Genomic DNA, 19,746 nt, shown 5'->3' with positions numbered 1-19,746 from the left:
ATCAACACCACCCTGGTTACCATGGTAGGGCTGCTGCAGGACCTCGTAAACACCAGGGCGGACACTGAACAACACCCAAGGGCCCCTGCCACTAGCCTGGACCAAGAACAGCCAACCACCTCCGCCGGCGCTAGTGGACAGGAGGCCCCCGCACAGCAGCAGCCCACCAGACCCCCACCTCCTGCAGGAGAAGAACCACCCCGCAAGAAGGCCCTGAGATCTCGCAAGAAGACAGAGTAGGATGTCAAGACCCCCGCCAGCAATGGATACCACCTGATGTCATCCCACTGTCCCACATTGTCACCCTGTCCGTCCTTGAACTGCCCATGCTCCATCTCTCCACAGGCCTCTGGACAATGCACCTGTGTGACTGTTACTCTGGACTCTGCCATGGACATTCCTTCACCATAGCCCCCACCCACTTGAAACCACCCATCCCATTTTGAGCACTTCAATAAACACCTATTTTGCACCAAAATATCTGGAGTCTGGCTGTGATTTCAATAGATTGTAATTGACATGACAGTGCAAATATGTCCTTGTACATGGTGAAGTCAACAAACAGCTGCCACAAAGCTGTAGTCCATGGGGAAACGAAGCACAGGACTCGTAGTGGGGACCCCAGATCTGAAATAGGGAGGGAAAAGCCAAAACTCAGTCATCATACACTGGGGCAAATAGACAGGCAGCAGAGATGCTGGAGAGTAGTTCACATTTACTAAATTATCTTTTAAATGTTACCTGTGTCCTATTGGAAGTACTGTTCAATGATTCTGTCCCTGTTGTCTGTTTCAGCCCCGTCGTCTTCCTCCTCGTCACTCTCCTCAGGTTCCACCGCTGCCACAACACCACCGTCTCGACCATCCTCCTGCAGGAAAGGCACCTGGCGGCGCAAAGCCAGGTTGTGAAGCATGCAGCAGGCCACGATGATGTGACACACCTTCTTAGGTGAGTACATTAGGGATCCACCTGTCATATGCAGGCACCTAAACCTGGCCTTTAGGAGGCCAAAGGTGCGTTCGATCACCCTCCTAGTACGCCCATGGGCCTCATTGTACCGTTCCTCTGCCCTGGTCTGGGGATTCCTTACTGGGGTCAGTAGCCACGACATGTTGGGGTACCCAGAGTCCCCCACTAGCCATACACGGTGTCTCTGTAGCTGTTCCATCACGTAAGGGATGCTGCTATTCCTTAGGATGTAGGCGTCATGCACTGACCCTGGGAATTTGGCATTTACATGCGAGATGTACTGGTCAGCCAAACACACCACCTGGATGTTCATTGAATGGTAACTTTTTCTGTTCCTGTACACCTGCTCCCTGTCTCTTGGGGGAACCAAAGCCACATGGGTCCCATCAATGGCACCAATTACGTTGGGAATATGTCCAAGGGTGTAGAAATCACCCTTCACTGTAGCCAATTCGCCCACCTCAGGGAAAATGATGTAGCTCCTCACGGATTTCATCAGGGCAGACAACACTCTGGATAACACCTTCGAAAACATGGGCTGAGACATCCCAGAAGCAATTCCCACGGTTGTCTGAAATTACCCACTTGCCAAGAAATGGAGTACTGACATGACCTGCACCAGAGGGGGAATCCCTGTGGGTTGGCAGATGGGGGACATCAGGTCGGGCTCCAGCTGGGCACACAGTTCATGGATAGTGGCACGGTTAAGACGGTAGGTCAGGATAATGTGGCGTTCTTCCATTGTCGACAGGTCCACCAGCGGTCGGTACACGGGAGGATTCATCCGTCTCCTCGCCCAACCCAGCGGACGGTGCCTAGGAAGGACAACATGGAGCACACAGTCAAGCAACCCACAGGTACGTACTCACAGCTAGCACAGTATACGATTCTCTATGCAGTGAATGGCGTGTCTGAGTGGCTATGCAAGGCCTAGGCCTGTGTGACGCAGTTGAATTTGAGCCATGTGGGCCCTGGAAATGGCGGCTGCCTGACCTGTGAAGTGTGACAATGGGATGTGAGGTCAATGCGCTGGCGTGGCACACCGCGGCGGGCGGCGGGCGAAGACCGCGGCGCAAAGCCGCATTGGTTAACATTGAAGCCTATGGGTTTCAGGAGCCAATGGCGAAGGGCGCCGGCGGGTGGCGGGACGCACCGCCGCGGTACGCACCGCCGCGGACGTGACCGCCATTTTCTATCTAATTATCCACTTGCGACTTGAACTTTCACAGGAGAGGACCTATACTGCAAGTGTTGCTGTGACCTCGGTCTGGAAGGGACAATGGCTGCTGCACCTGGGGAAAGGGCCCCTGCCTTCACTGGAGAGGAGTTGGAGAAACTCGTGGATGGGGTCCTCCCCCAGTATGCGCTACTCTACGGTCCTCCAGACCAACAAGTGAGTTTAATTCAATCTGGATTTGGGGATACTGGCTGGCTTGGGGGCCTGGCGGGGGGCCTGGCGGGGATGGGGGGCATGTTGGGCCTGGCGGGGGGCCTGGCGGGGGGCATGGCGGGGATGGGGGGCATGTTGGGCCTGGCGGGGGGCCTGGCGGGGATGGGGGGCATGTTGGGCCTGGCGGGGGGCCTGGCGGGGGGCATGGCGGGGATGGGGGGCATGTTGGGCCTGGCGGGGGGCATGGCGGGGATGGGGGGCATGTTGGGCCTGGCGGGGGGCATGGCGGGGATGGGGGGCATGTTGGGCCTGGCGGGGGCCTGGCGGGGATGGGGGGCATGTTGGGCCTGGCGGGGGGCCTGGCGGGGGGCATGGCGGGGATGGGGGGCATGTTGGGCCTGGCGGGGGGCATGGCGGGGATGGGGGGCATGTTGGGCCTGGCGGGGGGCCTGGCGGGGGGCATGGCGGGGATGGGGGGCATGTTGGGCCTGGCGGGGGGCATGGCGGGGATGGGGGGCATGTTGGGCCTGGCGGGGGGCCTGGCGGGGGGCATGGCGGGGATGGGGGGCATGTTGGGCCTGGCGGGGGGCATGGCGGGGATGGGGGGCATGTTGGGCCTGGCGGGGGGCCTGGCGGGGGGCATGGCGGGGATGGGGGGCATGTTGGGCCTGGCGGGGGGCCTGGCGGGGGGCATGGCGGGGATGGGGGGCATGTTGGGCCTGGCGGGGGGCCTGGCGGGGATGGGGGGCATGTTGGGCCTGGTGGGGGGCCTGGCGGGGATGGGGGGCGTTGGGCCACTGGAAAGGAAAATGCTGACAAACTTGAACGTGGTATTTCTCCCTCCCTGTACGTGTCACATAGGTCCGCGCCCATGAGAAGATCGGGATTTGGCGTGCCATCGCCAAGGAAGTCCGGACCCTGGGGGTCCACCATCGACGGGGCACCCACTGCCGCAAGAGGTGGGAGGACATCCGCCGCGGGACCAAGAAGACCGCCGAGTCTCTGCTGGGGATGGCCTCCCAACGTAGGCGGGGTGCCTGCCGTCAACTGAGCCCCCTGATGTTCCGGATCCTGGCGGTGGCCTACCCTGAATTGGATGGGCGCGTAAGGGCAGCACAGCAGACACAAGGGGGTGAGTACAAGCATTATCTACTCTGTTGTCGCGCAGTGGAGGTGTCTGGTTGGGGGAGGATGGCTGGGGGTCCCCCTAGGCCAGGGCGATATCTGTAGGCTGGGCACCCCCGTAAGCCCCTGTGTCCCCAGCCACCACCCTCAGTAGTGTGTCAGTACAGCCATCCCTGGGCCGTGTCATCCATGGGTGCAGTTGTCAACTCTAGGCGTGTAGGGCATGTTCCACGGAATGCGTAGCGGACCCCAAGTGCGCAACTTAGTGCAGGGGGCATCTGTGTCTGTCATGTCCGCTAACTGTACCGGAGATCCATGTACTCAATATCCCTTTATTTCTCTCTCCCCCCCCCTTTTTGTTTGTCTTTCTGTGCTTGTGTGCATCAGCATCATCAGGCGGAGGAGAAGTGGCATCGGGGCAGGAGGGAGCTGCATCTCACATGGCCCAGGAGGGCCATGCCACAGAGTCAGACTGGACCAGTGAGACGGAGGGCGAGGGGAGCTCCACGACGGGGACGACTGGACCCTGCAGCGACACGGACACGTCCTCGGAAGGGGGCTCCCTTGCGGGGGTGGCACCATCCGTGCCCCCCGCCATTACAGGTACAGCCGCCACCCAGCGCACCATCTCCGCCCTCCCAGCAGCCCCTCAGCGTTCGCCCCGTGCCCGCTCTGCCAGGAAGCCGGGCATCTCCTTCGCCCCAGGCACCTCAGGCCCTGCCCCTGTTACCCCCGCTGCCCTCAGTGAGGAGGTCATTGACCTCCTCCGAACGCTCATTGTTGGGCAGACTACCCTTTTGAATGCCATCCAGGGGGTGGAGAGGGAGGTTCATCGCAGCAATGCGTACCTGGAGGGCATTCATTCGGGTCAGGCTGCCCATCAGCGATCGTTCCAGGCTCTGGCCTCAGCACTGACGGCAGCCATTGTCCCTGTCTCCTGCCTGCCTCTACTAACTCCCTCCTCCCAGTCTCCTGTTCCTCTGCCTGTCCCACCCACACCATCAGACCAGCCTGCACACACCTCAACACCCAAGAGAAGCTCATCCAAACATAAGCACCACAGATCACGCAGACATTCACACACGCAACATTCCGATGCAGACATGCCAACAGTCACTACCACCTCTGTGACCCCCACCTCCTCGTCTCCCTCCTCCCTCCCTGTGACGTCTACACTCACACCTCCATTCACCTCACCATCAGCCAGTGTTTCCATCACCAGCACACCCTCCACTCCAGTCCGCACACGTGCAGTCACCACCCCCACTGCCATTTACACGTCCCCTGTGTCCTCTCCCACTGTGTCTGTCACCCCCTCTTCCACACCACACAAACGCAGCCACCCACCCACCCAACAGCCATCCACCTCACGACAGCCTATCCCTCCTGCACCTGCACCCAAAGACAGCAAACGTGACTCACCTACAACCACATCCTCTCCCTCCACTCCCATTCCCACTGTACCTACCACTCTCCATTGTCCCAAGAAGCTCTTCCTCGCCACTACTAACTTCTTTCCTGACCCTGAGCCCCCCCCTCCTTCTCGTCGGGGTAAGAAGAGCACCTCAGCCACCACCAGCCCTGCAGCCCCCTTGACAAGGGTGCAGGGGTATTGGAGCCCGCCAGCCCGCATGTCTGGATCTTCGCCCAGCAGCAAGGGGACAGCCAGCCCACCCCCTGGGAAGAGGAGCAGAAGGCGGAAGGGGCGCCGCAGGAGCCCGCCTTCTACATCCCCCCCGGACACCACCCAGAGACAGTCACCAGCCACAGCTCCAAAGGGAGGAAAGGGACACAGGCCCACGACTAAGGAGGGCAAGGGCAGCAAGTCGGAGAGGTCAGGCAGCAGGCCTGCTGCCCAGGAGGAGCCCACAACCCCCATAGCCGCTGCCCCGGGAGGAACCGGCACAGCTGCCCCGGGAGAGCCCACCACCCCCATAGCCGCTGCCCAGGGAGGACCCAGCCCAGCTGGCCAGGAGGGCCCCACCACCCACAGCCCAGGTGGGCAGTGAAGGAGCACCATCCCCGCTGCCCAGGAGGGCACCACCAGGCAATTAGCAGTTGGCCATAGACCGGCCGCCGTCTCAAGAACCGCTGAACTGGGCCCTTCAAGGCAAGGACCGCTGAACTGGGCCCGCCGTCTCAAGAACCGCTGAACTGGGCCCCGCCGTCTCAAGCACCGCTCCGCTGGGCCCCGCCGTCTCAAGAACCGCTGAACTGGGCCCCGCCGTCTCAAGAACCGCTGAACTGGGCCCTTCAAGGCAAGTAGCGCTGACCTGGGCCCCACCGTCTCAAGAACCGCTGAACTGGGCCCTGCCGTCTCAAGAACCGCTGAACTGGGCCCTTCAAGGCAAGGACCGCTGAACTGGGCCCGCCGTCTCAAGAACCGCTGAACTGGGCCCCGCCGTCTCAAGCACCGCTCCGCTGGGCCCCGCCGTCTCAAGAACCGCTGAACTGGGCCCTTCAGGGCAAGGACCGCTGAACTGGGCCCCGCCGTCTCAAGAACCGCTGAACTGGGCCCTTCAAGGCAAGTAGCGCTGACCTGGGCCCCACCGTCTCAAGAACCGCTGAACTGGGCCCTTCAAGGCAAGTAGCGCTGACCTGGGCCCCGCCGTCTCAAGAACCGCTGAACTGGGCCCTTCAAGGCAAGTAGCGCTGACCTGGGCCCCGCCGTCTCAAGCACCGCTCCGCTGGGCCCCGCCGTCTCAAGAACCGCTCCGCTGGGCCCCGCCGTCTCACGCACCGCTGGGCCCCGCCGTCTCAAGAACCGCTGAACTGGGCCCTTCAGGGCAAGGACCGCTGAACTGGGCCCCGCCGTCTCAAGAACCGCTGAACTGGGCCCTTCAAGGCAAGTAGCGCTGACCTGGGCCCCACCGTCTCAAGAACCGCTGAACTGGGCCCTTCAAGGCAAGTAGCGCTGACCTGGGCCCCGCCGTCTCAAGAACCGCTGAACTGGGCCCTTCAAGGCAAGTAGCGCTGACCTGGGCCCCACCGTCTCAAGAACCGCTGAACTGGGCCCTTCAAGGCAAGTAGCGCTGACCTGGGCCCCGCCGTCTCAAGAACCGCTGAACTGGGCCCTTCAAGGCAAGTAGCGCTGACCTGGGCCCCACCGTCTCAAGAACCGCTGAACTGGGCCCCACCGTCTCAAGAACCGCTGAACTGGGCCCCGCCGTCTCAAGAACCGCTGAACTGGGCCCTTCAAGGCAAGTAGCGCTGACCTGGGCCCCGCCGTCTCAAGAACCGCTGAACTGGGCCCCGCCGTCTCAAGAACCGCTGAACTGGGCCCTTCAAGGCAAGAACCGCTGGCCCTTTGGCAGACGTGGCAGGGCAGGATCTATCTCGGGCAGGGCTGCAGGATGTCCTCTGGCCAACTTGCCTCCTCCAGTGGCAGTGGGGTCTGTTATGGACTGTTTGGACTGTGGCTTTGCTCTCCCCAGGATGGCCCAGTGGGCAGGCCACCCACTGTATGGACTGTTTGGACTGTTGGTTTGCTCTCCCCAGGATGGCCCAGTGGGCAGGCCACCCACTGTATGGACTGTTTGGACTGTGGCTTTGCTCTCCCCAGGATGGCCCAGTGGGCAGGCCACCCACTGTATGGACTGTATGGACTGTGGCTTTGCTCTCCCCAGGATGGCCCAGTGGGCAGGCCACCCACTGTATGGACTGTATGGACTGTGGCTTTGCTCTCCCCAGGATGGCCCAGTGGGCAGGCCACCCACTGTATGGACTGTATGGACTGTGGCTTTGCTCTCCCCAGGATGGCCCAGTGGGCAGGCCACCCACTGTATGGACTGTATGGACTGTGGCTTTGCTCTCCCCAGGATGGCCCAGTGGGCAGGCCACCCACTGTATGGACTGTTTGGACTGTGGCTTTGCTCTCCCCAGGATGGCCCAGTGGTCATGGAGTCCCCTCGTGGATCTGGCGTCGTGTACTCAAGTGGCTGAGGTGCCCCCCTTCCCTTCCCCCTGAGGTGCCTGTCCTTTTTTCTTTCTGATGCCCCTGCAGTGTTCTCTCCGTGGAGTTCTTGTCGTGGGACTGGGCCTTGCCCCTTTGCACAGGAACCCTGTGATCCACGGACAGTGGTTGGACTACATTTAGTAGCTGTATATATTTTGTATATAGTTTATTTATTTATTGGGATTACTGGTGTCCATATTTCAATATATCTGCCCGTTTATGATCTCTTCTTTTGGTCTTTGCATTATTTCGGAGGGGGGTGGTTTGTGGGTTGTGACAGTGATCTGTGGGAATGCATTGATGTGTGTGTTGTAGTGGGTGTGGGTGGGTGGGTGTGTGCCGGTAATCTTTTCCCTCCCCTGTGTCGTAGGTGCAGTACTCACCGATGTCTTCCGCGCCGCCGGGCGTGCTCCTGGTATATGAGCAGGAATAGGAGTGCGGGGATGACCTGCAACTCTGGTTCCATGCTGCCGAAATCTCGCGTGGAGTGCGTAGAGGTGAGCGTTTTCCCGTTCGTAGTCTGTTTCCGCCGTGTTCTTATCGGCGGTGCTCCCGCCCCGGAAAAGGTGGCAGATTGGTGGGTCGTAATAGGGTGGGCGGTACATTGTCTGCCGCCTGGCTGTTGGCGGGAACCGCCGCGCTGTTTGTTTGTACCGCTGTGGCGGGCGGAGTGTTAAGTTGGCGGGCTGTGTTGGCGGTTCCCGCCAGGGTCAGAATTGCATATTTTAGACCGCCGGCCTGTTGGCGGCTTGGCCGCCGCTTTATCACCGACCGCCAGGGTCAGAATGAGGGCCATAATGTGGAGAATGTGGTTAAAGAGAAGAGAGCTGCTGGTAAGAAAACTAAGACATTTCTTAAAATAGTGGGGGTTATTCTAACTTTGGAGGAGGTGTTAATCCGTCCCAAAAGTGACGGAAAAGTGACGGATTACCGTCACTTTTGGGACGGATTAACACTCCTCCAAAGTTAGAATAACCCCCAGTATGTGGAAAAATGCAAAGTGATCACAACCATGCAAATAAAAAGCAAGATTTGAAATCCGCTAAGAAAGAAGATAAAGTAAATGACATTCAATGTAATAAATCTTATAAAAAAGCAGATAGCTTAACAAGGAGACATAAACAATTTAAGGAAATAAGGGTTAGAATGTTTTGAAGTAGGTTAATACAGAATTTGGTACGCACTATGAGGCAGTATAAAAAGAGAAGAGTAATTTTTGTAAACTTTTCAATGGCTAATGGAAGCATACATTGAGTACTGAGCAATAATTTGGTGTATATTTATTTATGGAAAAACACTTTAATTTGTCAACACTGCAAAATATATGTAAGTCTTTCTATGATAAGTTAGAGGACAACAAAATGCCAGCTAGAGCAATTCATAATAATTTAAAAATTCTATCAATTCCAGAAGAATTAAACCAATTAAATACTTATGAATCAATTCTCAACAGTCTATACACCATTTCCAATCAATAATTCGTATGGAACCAAAGACTGGGAAACTACCACCAACAGCGCTGCAGAACAGCCTTAAAGGAAGAGTTGTCTACTTACCTTTAGATTTTAAACAGAATATTTAAACTGTAGGTGTAGAGAGTGAGATATTGATGAACCACTTATTATTCTAGTAAGTGGTGTGCCTACCAAAAACAAAGAAATCTGGCAATAGCTGATGGATGTTAGTAAAGTAAAAAAAAGCTTCATTTTACCTGAAACAAAATAATATTTATTATAAAAATGTTGATGTTGTTGGAGATATAACTTCTATAGAGATTGAAATGTTACCATTAAGTGGACAGATTGAAAAAATGGATAGATCAAAATCAGAACAAATATATGATCACTATCGTTTCTATCCACTCTATTCTGAAGAGGTTATTGGTGATGCTATTGATCTCTATCAAATTAAACAAGCAAAATGAGCTCCAGGGAGTGTGTGAGAGAAAAGTTCAGAAGCTTGCTGTTTCCCACAGCTATTCCCTACAGGAGTAGGCGGGCAGTATGACCAACCTGTGTAGGTACCAGCAGCTGAGTACGGGTCAACTAGATTATAATCAGAGGACCCTAGATTCAATCAGTGATTTCCATGCATATTCTATCTGATATTTGAGAGTGACTAATCTGGGCTATCATAAGCTGTAAACCACATATTGAGGACAGGAGTTAATCTTCAAAATCTTTCTGCAAGATAATTTGTCACCAAAGTTCAAGGTAAAGATTGAAAGTTGGAGTATAATTTGATTAATTTGCTGGTATTTCAATGTGGGATCAACGAGTATCTGTATTGTAGTCATGGAGAACTGAAATGTAAGTTCAACAGCATTGAGGGGGAGGACATGTGTGTCTAGCTAGTGAAACACACCCACATAGTCATAAGAGGAAATGGAGCACTGCTAGGGCCATCAGTGCAATCCAATGTAGCACACATTCCCCAACATCAGCAGTACACACTACCAATGCTGACACCTGTATCGTGCCATGCCAATGCTATACATAGTAGATGCTAGGTCTCAGCAACATATAGGTGGATGTGAAATATCTGAGACTGGGTGAGTTCCAGATTGCTACGTGTGGTGCAAGTGCCATCAGAACACCCACAGCCAGTGCAAGGCCACACCATGATAAAGGAAGTAGACGGAGGGTTGAGTAGTACAATAAGGTGTCAACATACAATTTGGACAGAACCTACACCTAGAGGATGTGATGCAGACATTTCCCCAATCTTCCCACACTACATGTGACATGCAGGTGGGGCATAGGCCTGTGAGAATGCTAATATTAATGACAGGAACAATGAACAGGAACCAAGATTACAATGTTCAACTAATAGGAAGTCAGGAGCATCACAGTACAAATGCCACAACACAGACACACTAATTGTACAATATCTCATTGCAGAGGACAAAGGCTCTCCTGGGGATATGCCTGTCCTGGACTTCCCTGATGACATGGATGACGAGCTGACAAACATTAGCCAGCAGACCCTCCAAGATGTCCTTTGAACCCTCCAGACCCCACCTTCAGTCGCAAGGAGGAGCACAGAAGTAGCAGCCGTCACAGACGACCCAACCACCACCCCAAAAGTACGACCTGCCAGCTCCAACCGAGTTGAGGACTCTGAGGACACTGGTACCACCTTTGAGAGGACTGTAGTTGGAGTACAGCGGGAGCTGGCCAAGGAGGTGCGGGCGGGGATGCAAAATATGGCAGCCAGCCTTGAGGGGATGCGTTCGTGCATTATGTCATCTGTAGAACAGGCAGCAGCCATGCAAGCGCTAACATCCATCCTGCAAGGACTAGAACAAAGTGTAAGGGAATTCACCACTGCAGTAAGGAAGTTGCCATGACACCTGGCACCCCAAACCTTTCACTGCGTTCATGAATGCAATCATGACCCCCTCAGGGTCGACCTGGCTGCCTACCACAGTGATGTAGCTGCAATACTTAAGAACAAGCAGTTCCTCCTTGCTGCAGTAATGCCCTTAATAGCCCCACAGTTGGCACCTAACGGGATTTCTGACTACACGTCTTCAAACACTGAAGTGTGTGTTGCCCCTTCAAACCCACCACCACCAAGGGCAGAGGAGACGACACACACATCAGAAGATGCAGACATGGAACGGATCACCTTCACACGTAGGAGTACCCAGTAGCACAAGTCCATGCCACATGGGCACTGATATCCTAGGTCCTGTGCTTGTTAAAATGCCAGTCTTGCAGCAGTTGGTCACATGCACTGTTCTCCAGCACACTGTTTACCTTTACACTATGCTCTGTGCTTGTCTCTCACTACCTCATTGGCAATTGATGTTCCTCTGCACTGTATGACACTTCACCCCGGCATGTCCAATGACATGTCCTATTGGACTTGTGTAGCATCACAATAGAAGGCATCACACTAATGGACTCACAATTGTGGGTTATGTAATTAATGCACTACAGCACTTTAAAATAAATAGCACCTACACAACCACTTTGTCTCTGTGTAATGTGACACATCAACTGTGTAGGAGATTAGTGATGTATGTCACATGTCAATGGCCATAGAATGTCAATACAACTGCGTTTAATGATTGTGGGCTGATAACAATGCACTGGCGTCTGGATGGTATCATCATCTGCGCTTCCTGAGGCTTATTTCAGAAGTAAATTGTAAACTAACAGTATAATGCTGTGTTGGACTGAAAAAGTCAGCTTCAAGGTATTGATAAGCTGAAAATCAATGTGTCCAACATTCCCTTCAACACAATCTTTATGTATGTGACATCTGACTATAAACTTTCATCACACACACCATACAGCAGGAATGGATGTGTACGAGCGTATGGACAATTATGTAACCTGGGAGTACAAAGTAAGAAATGATAGGTGTGATTTATGTATACACTACTACATAAGATTATAACATCATTCAGCTTATCAGGGTTCACATGAACATCAGGCTGCAGGCAGACGTACCACAGTGCCCAAGATTCCAAATCAGGTCTCAAACGATGACAGATTTAAAAACACATCCAAACTTCACAACACATTGGGAACCATAGTAACCTTGAGTGGTGGGTGCAATGGATGGCAGATGCATTGAGAAGTAGCTTTGGTGTAGCTGCCAATGTGAGTGCACATTAGGAATTGTGAATAACCATGTCAATAATGGGATTTGGAAGCAGAATGGAGCACAAATGCAAATACTAAATTGACACTGTTCACCCATGCCAAGGCCCTGATCCCCAAGCATAGGACACATACTGTAAAGGAGTACTTAAATATTTATTTAACAGTAAAAAAAGGATACTAAAACTAGGGCAAACACCTTAACTAACCTAACCTATCCTAACTACACATTACCCACAACTGGCCCCAACTACCCTAATCTAAACTTACCTATCACATTTAAACACTCTAAACATCAACCCCTCACCCCCTTATATGACGGGACACATGTAGGACAATATATACTAACCTAAACACATACTATCTTATCCTAAACAAATATATGTGTTTTTTGGTATTTTTTTTTATACATATATTTTTTTTATATATTTTTTTTTATACACATAAACCCCAACATCATCCCCCACCCCTCCACAAAAACAAAAACATATGTAATAATATAACCCCCTCCACCCCCAACCCACTTATACTAACTAAACTAACAGCCTACTCTAAACTAACACTAAGCCCACTAAACCTAAATATAAGAACCAGGAACGACGAGGAAGGGGAGGTAATCATGGAAGAGGGTCCAAAAGTCACAAATTTGCCCTCCACAGGACCTTCTTTATACCCCGCAGTCTCCTGCGGGACACCTCCTGCTGCAGACTACCATACTGCGCAACATCCGTTGCATGTCAAATCTCATTCCTTAGAATTCAGCATTGTCTACCACTGCAGCTGGGGTTGTCTGTGTGCCACTAGTGGATGGTACTGCTGGTGCCGGTGGCGTGCTTGGAGGGGGAGGTGCAGGAGCTGCTGTCTGTGGTCCTGGAGCAGGTGAGGTTGACGGACCTGCAACAGTGGCTGTCATCCTTTGTGCGACTGTGGTCTGAGTGGTTGTGCTGGTGGCTGTTGTGGGCAAGGATGGCCCCCCTTGGGCAAATGCCCTCCGGACCCCGGTGGCTCTCTCATGGAGATTACGCCATGCCATATTGCGGAACCCAGACTCCACATCTAGTATGTGGTGGTAACACATTGCCCGCCTCTGGAATTCCCTGATCTCATGGGCATTCATGTTGGCCACTGTAAATATTAAGAAAGCCAAACATTAGTGACATCATTGTGTGATACATCTACAGATGATATTCTAACACTTCCTCAAAAATAAGTTAAACATTCCAAATGACTGTACAGATCGTAAAATGTCCCTGAGGAATGACAGGCCAAACCCAGCCTACACATCTACTATCTACCAGCACAGCAATGCTCAAAAAGATGTGTACCTACTTAAATTATCTGTGCATCATTGTACTGCCAATAGACACATAACAAATGCTGCAAGTACTCCACATGTGACAGGCCAACTAATGACTATCTTCTGGATGACAATCAAGGCCCACAAGATCTGTGATTTGTAAATGGAATTTCCTGGACGGTATGCAGTTGCTAATCATAAGGGGGTATCCTAGGTTGGAACAAACTAATTTTGGAATTACATGTCTGTCTTCTACATTGGGATCCTCACACCAATGTACACATATTTCATAACCCTAACCCTGTGCCTCAGGGGGTGATGGACATGCAACACATACTTTCAAACATCAAGGACAGCAAGGAAGCTTTGGACAGCTGTCCATGGGTTTAGTCAGTCCACCACAGGTAAGGAGGTCTCCCAACTATGATTGACTCAACATTGGACAATCATATCCACATTTATGTTCCCAATTGCGGACAATTGTCAACATCATTTGATCTCACTAATACCTTTCCAAAACCAAGCACATAGATGCAAGCACCCATCTGGGTTTGAGCTGCATGCACACCTATGACATTCTACTCAAGTGCCACATAAATGTAGCACAACATGTGGAGCTAGATGCTGCAAGGAAGTCAAACATACAGTCCAACATATTCATTAGTTAACAGGGAGGCTCGAGTCTGTGGGTAATACTTCGGCATCACTGTTCTGTGTGAATCAGGGTATGACTTGCTGACTAAATCATGAAAATGGCCACCTCCAAATCTTTCATTGGCATAAATGTAGCTACAAATATGACCCTGTTCACCTGCCCATGCCTATAGCACAGCACTAGAATCCCAAAATATGACTCTCCACCACTGATTGTCCAACTCAAACATGGAACAAAATGTCAAACTCCAGGCAAGTCACATATCAGATCATGTGCCAGCACATCATACCTTGCAATGAGTCCAACACACAGGAGTCAATCACACAACCGCTGCAAACACAACACAGAACTAACATATCAACACTTACTGGATATGTCTGGGTCCGCAAATCGAGCCAATTGTGTATGGGGCTGGTCCACCGATAAAACATGGAAGGGTGAAATGTGCTCAATGTCTGCTCACTGTACAAAACTTGGAACAACAAATCACCGTGTGTGACATTTTATATGATAGAGCAGCACCTCAGGAATGTACACACCCCAACAGACATACTACTGCAAATAATGTATTGACCCTGTCACTCCAGTGAGTGATAGACATACATATGCACACATACACTGGCCCTAACAATCATGTAGTGCCAAACATGATTACTCAATTTTGTGCAGAATTATTTCTAGAGGGTACTCCACTTCTTCATTTGTTGTTATGAGAGACATGCAAAGCCACATTCCTGGTGCACTGCAATACCAGTCACTCAGGTATTGTGGCTTGTGCATCAAGGGACAATGAGTTACTGTGTGATGCTCATGTGGGTTGAGTTTAGTTCTGGAATTAATGCGCTTTCTATAGTCCATTATATGTGTTCCTATGTTGTATGTAGGTTACATATGCCACATTGGCAGTGTACCCAGAGCTGTATATGCCCCCTATGACACCATTATGGTAGGGATCCTGTGTGTTACTTGATGACAATGTTACGATAAACATGGATTGGCCATTTATCTAAATCAAAACAACAAAGAAATATATGCTGACAGTGTCTAATTTGATCATCCGTGACAGAATGCATGGGCACAGGTGTAATCATTGCACCTGAAATGTGTTACTCAGGGCCCTGTGTACCTATGTCAGGTACTGCAGATCACAGTTAGCAACATTCATTATCTTACATTTGCCAAGTTGGGTGATCAGTGGTTATACAACGAACTGACAGTGTCCCCTAATTGAAACATGGTTTAGCAAATGTCCTACTTTGGCAATCTTGATGAGGTAGGTCTCAATTTGTATGCACCTTGGGAATGGCAGCACTGCTAGCCTGCTGATCTTAGCATACACCCATGTCTGTGATAGCCTTCATACTGAGAACTTAACAATTGTACATATGTTGTACTAGATCAGCAGGGGTGTACCAAACATAAACTAGCAAACTATTTCATCACTTTAAATGTATGATGGAAGCAGTCAGGGGTCCCTTGCACAACATAATGCAAATAAATAATTTGTGACCATGCATTCACAAAGTTCAGGGATCCCATGATGACCCATTAACTTTAGAAAATTGCTTGGCTAGGAAGTGATACAGATGGCAAATGCATCAGCTCTGTGCCACCAATTGTGCCCAAGGCAAAATAAAACACACAGGAACAATGAACTTAGGGCCAGATCTTTTTTTTTTCCTTTGTACAATGTGCTTCATTTTTTTACACTACAACTATGGAAAGTAGCACCAAACGTTTAGATATTATCAAGTGTGTATTACTTTGGCATCCATAATCAATTTATATGCTGCACAAACCAAGTCAAAATATCAGCCTGAGATATTACCAGAGGTTAGGAAGATCTTTGTACGTATGGCCATGAATACAGTTCAGACATGTATTCAAAATAATTGGGGACTACATTCGTTCCTTGCATTAGCATGTGAAATACATCTCATTCCTGGTACACTCACAGGCCATGTATAATACTTTTGTTTGTGCTGTATTACCATCCTCTTTTGACGTCGAAGCGGCACTAATTTACAACATCAAGTTGTCTTTTATAAGTTTGTGCAGCTTTTGCATCAACAAATGACAGTAATGTGTAGCAATTACTGTATAAATCAGGGCCACTGTATGTCCAACTTGCATTCCACATGTCCACAAACATTGCATGCAGCATGTCCCAAAATCTGCTACTGTCACTACAGAGCATTTTACTGTACACATTAGTCTGATTTGTACTCACCAACAGGGCCACCAATCACCACACCCCGGTGGTCCAGCAGGTCTTGCTCCCTGGCCACAAGGTCAGCCCAGTGATGTTTTAGTTGGTGGTCGTTGCGCTGGCTGTTGAACACTCTCTTTAGGTGGAACAGTACCTTGGACCACCTGAGCCTCCTTGTCTCGGTGTGATACCCCCCGTCCTGCCACTAACTTCTAACATCAGGGGGAGGAAGTGAAAGCCCCCAGCTCCTCCTCACCCATTCTCCCCAGACGTGGCCTTTCCAACATCACAAAAATAATAGGGATAGGAAAGGGAAAACTGGGAAATACAGGGAAAGGAGGTATGAAAATGAAACTTAAAGAACCCACAAACAACCCAACAATACCTCAACTAATAATACCCACTACACACTTCCAACAGTACAAAGACAAAATTAGACACCAAAAATGAAAAAAAAAAACACTTACACTGATTTACAGAGACAATTACAAAAACAACAGATGACAATTGAAATGGCACACAGGAGACAAAAGCACTATTTTGGACAGAAACAACTCTCAAAACAGCCACACAGTCTAGAAGAATAACAGACTGCAAAGTGAAAGTGAAAGTACACCCACTGTACCATTTCTATAAACAGGATATCCTGTTACATCACTTCCTGTCTCACATGTGGTGCGTTTTCATTATGATGCATGTAATTTTATGACACTTATGGGCTTTGCGTCAATATTTTTTTACACATATACTTAAAAATTCCCCCGCATTCAAGGATCAATATATTTTTCATTGATAACCTATTTCATGGGGTGCAGTGTTGGAATTAACGCTAGGGACCAATCGATGTATAATGGCTGTTAGCGTCATTTTTTAACGCATATGCAGCATATTTTGACACATATGCGTCTTTTTTTTACACTTTTGCATCAAAATAAAAATATCTGTCTTTAAGTGTGTTCTAGTGTTTGGGCACATGTGGCAGACCACACTACTATGGACCATAATACTCATATTGTTGTGCCGGATTAGCACTCTCTTATCTGCCGCAACAGCAACCCAAACATTTTGAATTAAAATTGCTAATCCCTAGTTTGAACAGGTGGTGCATCAATAGAGGACAGCAAGGCTACGCAACTTAAAGAATTCACTCATGGCCTGTGTGTTTATGTCTGTGATTTGGCTATTTCAATTGTTATTGGGCCTCTGTGTGAATGTCACAAGACGTGTTTTGCATAATGTGCTTATATGTATGTGTTGTAATTGTGTATAACCATCAGATGACATTCATTGAGGTACATCAGTCATGATATGTGTTTGTCATATCTGTTGCATCTTATGCTGTGTGAACTTCCCTGACTTTGGGGACAAAACATCTCCCATGACAAACTATACACAGGATAGATAGAGGACGGTTGATAATGGCAATGTTAAAAATGTAAGCCATCACCTGTAATGGAATGTTGGATACCACTTCATGGTCACTTATGTGTATACTACCAATGAGTCAGGCATTTGAACATGCTAGGTAGGTACAGTGTTTGTGACATAAAGTCCCAACTCCAATCCAAAAAAGTTATGGTACACCACAGTTTGAGTCATGTAAATGACCTATGTTTCTCCTGTGGCTGTGGAGGGCCAGCAGACCATGCTGCGTGTGTTCACATATTTCCAGTGGTTCAGTGCACAAAGGTGTCCAGTTCAAGTGTGTGGCCATGTGTACCCTGTGTCAGTACTGGCCTCCATGTTGTCACAGTTACGTGCAGGTCTAGTCATGAGTCTGTGGAGCCATTCCCTGAATTAACAGAGTATCCTTCAAAGCAGATTTGAACTAAAGCCAAAGAACAACTAACGACACACATGGGGATAGTCCAGCTATGGCACTGCAGAACTCTAATAAGGCTAACGACAGGGCAACCTTGGTGTGCTTACAAACTTTATTGATCAGTAATAGGAAACAGGCAGGTTTCATCATAACATTCGTACACAGGGTGGCCTATAAAACTTCCCGCTGCAACAGGGGACATCAGTGCCTCTCTGCTGATTAATCTCACAGCTAGTCACCACGTACGCACCATCAAAAGGTGGCGGCAGAAGTGAATCTGTGTGTGGACCGTCAGGGCACAAACATGTTTGGTCCTTACATACACATTGGCAACCCTTGTTTGTTGTGCTGGAGGCACCGTACCGAAACCATGCAAACAGCCATAGCACAATGTCACTGTTTGGCACTAATGAATACATGCAAAACCAGACAAGGGATGGGGGCTGGATTAGGCAATTTGAATACATGTCCCAGGACAGGATACAATAAGGAAACTGATTAAACTATACTATATATTTGAGGATTCATCGTAGACCTACCAGACACAATACCCAAGGAGGAAAGAGAGGGCATGGAAAGCAACTATGAGACAAATGTAGCCACAGGGAACCTCTATGGTTAATGCAAAGACAGGACCAGTCAGGCTAACAGGATGCAGGCTCTGTCAGGAACTAACATGAACATGGCAAATACACAAGCCCATATTTATACTTTTTTAGCGCCGCATTTGCGTCGTTTTTTGACGCAAAATCGGCGCAAACTTACAAAATACAATTGTATTTGGTTAGTTTGCGCCGATTTTGAGTCCAAAAACGGCGCAAACGTGGTGCTAAAAAAGTATAAATATGGGCTACAGTGAGCACACTCTGACTGAGAAAAGCTGGAACAACACTGTCGGAACTAAAAACTGTTTTTGTGCTGCGGTCTGCAATGTTACACAATCCCCAAGGGCTCTGTTACACAAGTGATTTGTACACCTATGCACAACAAGGAGATTCGGAAAATGGCAGCTTCTAAGCAGTTCCAGGCAGCAGCAATGGCAGGGCAGGTTCAAATGGCTGGTCTGCATGGAAGTGCCCACAGGTGTGTGCAGCTTCAGTCTATCACAAGTCCTGGAGTTGAGAATCAAGTTCAAAGGGCCAACTGGACCTTTCACATGGGAAGCAATGGACAGCTGATTACAGGTCCTACCGACTACCAGGCAGTGCATTATCAGACCTGAAGTCCATGCAGACTGATGAACTATGACTATGGCATGCCATACTGAAGAGGGAAGCATACAGGAGTCAGAATGGGAGTCTGGGTGTGTGTAGATGAAGATTCTGAGGGTACAGATAGTCCATTTACAGGGCCCCATAGAGAAGGGTGGGCAGAGACTGAAAACATGGCAGTGGCAGGACTTATTCCCTGGGATGGACTGCGCAGGGCATGTTTAGTGAGCAATGCTTGTCATATCTGGGGCACTCGTGCTATCCATTTTCTGCTTAGATGGACTCCTTGTCACACATGCTCCTTCCAAAGATAGCTGATGTCACACTTACTGCTGTCAAGGGTCTGGTCATACATCCCTGTTAGCAATGCAATAGCACATCCACTGCCTCATGCATGAGACACTTATTTCCTTATGATTGATGGTGTCTTAGTTGTGTGTCATGTGCTACAATGGACCATGTTGGCAACATGGATGTGTGTCATAGCTGTGGTCCTCTGA

This window comes from Pleurodeles waltl, chromosome 4_2 (assembly GCF_031143425.1).
Source record: "Pleurodeles waltl isolate 20211129_DDA chromosome 4_2, aPleWal1.hap1.20221129, whole genome shotgun sequence".
Lineage (NCBI taxonomy): Eukaryota > Metazoa > Chordata > Amphibia > Caudata > Salamandridae > Pleurodeles > Pleurodeles waltl.
This window is presented reverse-complemented; position numbering follows the sequence as displayed.